The following is a 4,162-nucleotide window of genomic DNA, read 5'->3' as shown; positions in this document are numbered from 1 at the left end:
GAAAATAAATAGACAAGGAGATTAAGGAATGAGTCCACCTTAGTGAGGGTGGCGTCTTCCTCTTCTTGAAGAACCAATGGTGCTTTTGAGCTCCTCTATGTCTCTTCCTTGTCTTTGTTGCTCCTCCTTCATAGCTCTTTGATCTTCTCTAATTTCCTGGAGGATGATGGAGTGCTCTTGGTGCTCCACCCTTAGTTGTCCCATGTTGGAACTTAATTCTCCTAGGGAGGTGTTGATTTGCTCCCAATAGTTTTGTGGAGGAATGTGCATCCCCTGAGGCATCTCAGGGATTTCATAGTGAGGAATTTCCTCATACTCTTGTTGAGGTCCATGATCTCTTGTTTGCTCCATCCTTTTCTTAGTGATGGGTTTATCCTCTTCAATGAGGATGTCTCCCTCTATGTCAATTCCAGCCGAGTTGCAGAGGTGGCATATGAGGTGAGGAAAGGCTAACCTTGCCTAAGTGGAGGACTTGTCAGCCACCTTGTAAAGTTCTTGAGGTATAATCTCATGAACTTCCACCTCCTCTCCAATCATGATACTATGGATCATAATAGCCCGGTCCACAGTAACTTGATCATGGTTCCTAGTGATCCATGCGTTTGCATAGAACTCTTGAACCATTAGGATCCCGACTTGTTGAATGGGGTTGGTGAGAACTTTCCAACCTCTTCTTTGGATCTCAAGTCGGATCTCCGGATACTCATTCTTTTTGAGCTTGAAAGGAACCTCAGGGATCACTTTCTTTTTGGCCACAACTTCATAAAAGTGGTCTTGATGGACCTTTGAGATGAATCTCTCCATCTCCCATGGCTTAGAGGTGGAAGCAATTGCCTTCCCTTTCCTCTTTCTTGAGGTTTCTCTGGCCTTAGGTGCCATTGATGGTTATGGAAAATAAAAAGTAATGCTTTTTACCACACCAAACTTAAAATGTTTGCTCGTCCCCGAGCAAAAAAAGAAAGAAAGAAGAAGGAAAAGAAGAGAAATGGAGGAGAGGGAGAGAGAGGTTGTTTCGGCCAAGGGGGAGAAGAGAGGTTTGTGTTGTGTGAAATTGAAGAAAGAATGAGGGGTTTATATAGGAGTGGGGGGAGGGTTAAGGTTCGGCCATTAGGGTTGGGTTTGGGAGGGAAAATAGTTTGAATTTTGAAGGTAGGTGGGGTTTTTGGGGAAAAGAGGATGGATATGAGAGGTGAAGAGGTGATGGAGAAGAGTGATTGAGTTGATTGGTGAAGGGTATTTGGGGAAGAGAGTTATGAAAAGGTGTGAAGAGGAGAGAAGAAAAAGTGGGGATCCTGTGGGGTCCATAGATCCTGAGGGGATCCTGTGGGATCCACAGATCAAGTGGGGTCAAGGACTTAACATCCCTGCCCTAATTAGGCGTGTAAAATGCCCTTGCTGTGCAATCTTGGCATTTAACGCCAGACTGCTGCCTGTTTCTGGCGTTAAACGCCCAAATGCAGCTTGTTTCTGGCGTTTAACACCAGGTAGATGCTTGGTTCTGGCGTTAAACACCAGCTTGGTGCTTGTTTCTGGCGTTAAATGCCAGACAGATGCTTGTTTCTGGCGTTTAACGCCAGCATGCCTCTCCTCCAGGGTGTGCTATTTTTAATGCTATTTTTCATTCTGTTTTTTTATTTTTTTCAGTAGTTTTTATGACTCCACATGATCATCAACCTAATAAAACATGAAATAACAAAGAGAAAATAAAATATATATAATTAAATAACATTGAGTTGCCTCCTAACAAGCGCTTCTTTAATGTCAATAGTTTGACAGTGAGCTCTCATAGAGCCTCACAGATAATCAGAGCAAGGTTGGAACCTCCCAACACCAAACTTAGAGTTTGAATGTGGGGGTTCAACACCAAACTTAGTGTTTGATTGTGGCCTCCCAACACCAAACTTAGAGTTTGACTGTGGGGGATTTGGTTGACTCTGCAGTGAGAGAAGCTCTTTGTGCTTCCTCTCCATGGTTACAGAAGGAGATCCTTGAGTTTTAAACACAAGGTTGTCCTCATTCAGTTGAAGGACCAACTCTCCTCTGTCCACATCAATCACAGCTCTTGCTGTGGCTAGGAAGGGTCTTCCAAGGATGATGGATTCATCCTCTTCCTTTCCAGTGTCTAGGATTATGAAATCAGCAGGGACGTAAAGGCCTTCAACCTTTACTAGCACGTCCTCTACTAGTCCATAAGCCTGTTTTCTTGAGTTATCTACCATCTCTAATGAGATTCTGGCAGCTTGCACCTCAAAGATTCCCAGTTTCTCCATTACAGAGAGTGGCATGAGGTTTATTCCTGACCCAAGGTCACATAGAGCCTTCTCAAAGGTCATGGTGTCTATGGTACAAGGTATTAAGAACTTTCCAGAATCCTATTTCTTCTGAGGCAATGTCAGTTGATCTAGATCACTCAGTTCATTGATGAGCAAGGGAGGTTCATCTTCCCAAGTCTCATTACCAAATAACTTGGCATTCAGCTTCATGATTGCACCAAGGTACTTGGCAACTTGCTCTTCAGTAACATCCTCATTCTCTTCAGAAGAAGAATACTCATCAGAGCTCATGAAGGGTAGAAGGAGGTTCAATGGAATCTCTATGGTCTCTAGATGACCCTCAGATTCCTTTGGTTCCTCAGAGAGAAACTCCTTATTGGTCACTGGACGTCCCAAGAGGTCTTCCTCACTGGGATTCACGTCCTCTCCCTGCCTTGTAGGTTCGGCCATAATGGTTAAATCAATGGCCTTGGACTCTCTTTTTGGATTCTCTTCTGTATTGCTTGGGAGAGTACTAGGAGGAGTTTCAGTGACTCTTTTACTCAGCTGGCCCACTTGTGCCTCCAAATTCCTAATGGAGGACCGTATTTCATTCATGAAACTTACAGTGGCCTTAGATAGATTAGACACTATATTTGCTAAGCTAGATGGATTCTGCTCAGAACTCTCTGTCTGTTGCTGAGTGGATGATGGAAAAGGCTTGCTATTGCTAAACCTGTTTCTTCCACCATTATTAAAGCCTTGTTGAGGCTTTTGTTGATCCTTCCATGAGAAATTTGGATGATTTCTCCATGAGGGATTATAGGTGTTTCCATAGGGTTTACCCATGTAATTCACCTCTGCTATTGCAGGGTTCTCAGGATCATAAGCTTCTCCTTCAGAAGATGCCTCTATAGTACTGTTGGATGATTCCTTCAATCCATTCAGACTCTGAGAGATCATATTGACTTGCTGAGTCAATATTTTATTCTGAGCCAATATGGCATTCAGAGTATCAATTTCAAGAACTCCCTTCCTCCTAGGCGTCCCATTACTCACAGGATTCCTTTCAGAAGTGTACATGAACTGATTATTTGCAACCATGTCAATGAGTTCTTGAGCTTCTGCAGGCATTTTCTTAAGGTGAATGGATCCACCTGTAGAGTGGTCCAATGACATCTTTGATAGCTCAGACAGACCATCATAGAATATATCCAGGATGGTCCATTCTGAAAGCATGTTAGAAGGACACTTTTTGGTCAGTTCCTTGTATCTCTCCCAAGCTTCATAGATGGATTCACCTTCTTTCTGTTTGAAGGTTTGAACATCCACTCTAAGTTTACTAAGCTTTTGAGGAGGAAAGAACTTGGCTAAGAAAGCCGTGACCAGCTTATCCCAAGAGTTCAGGCTATCCTTAGGTTGAGAGTCCAACCATACTCTAGCTCTATCTCTTACAGCAAACGGAAAAAGCATAAGCCTGTAGACCTCGGGATCAACCCTATTGGTCTTAACTGTATCATAGATCTGCAAGAATTCAGTTAAAAACTGAAAAGGATCTTCGGATGGAAGTCCATGAAACTTGCAGTTCTGTTGTATCAGAGAAACTAATTGAGGTTTAAGCTCAAAATTGTTTGCTCCAATGGCAGGGATTGAGATGCTTCTTCCATGTAAATTGGAATTTGGTGCAGTAAAGTCATCAAGCATCTTCCTTGCATTGTTATTATTTTTGGCCATGTCTCCTTCTGTTTCGAAAATTTCTGTCAGATTTTCTCCAGAGAGTTGTGCTTTAGCTTCCTCTTCAGAGTCCTTTCAGGTTCAGGATCAGCTTCAACAAGAATGTTCTTATCCTTGTTCCTGATCATATGAAAAAGAAGGAATAACAAAGAAAATATGGAATCCTCTATGTCACA

This window comes from Arachis ipaensis, chromosome B07 (genome assembly GCF_000816755.2).
Source record: "Arachis ipaensis cultivar K30076 chromosome B07, Araip1.1, whole genome shotgun sequence".
In the NCBI taxonomy this organism is placed as follows: domain Eukaryota; kingdom Viridiplantae; phylum Streptophyta; class Magnoliopsida; order Fabales; family Fabaceae; genus Arachis; species Arachis ipaensis.
This window is presented reverse-complemented; position numbering follows the sequence as displayed.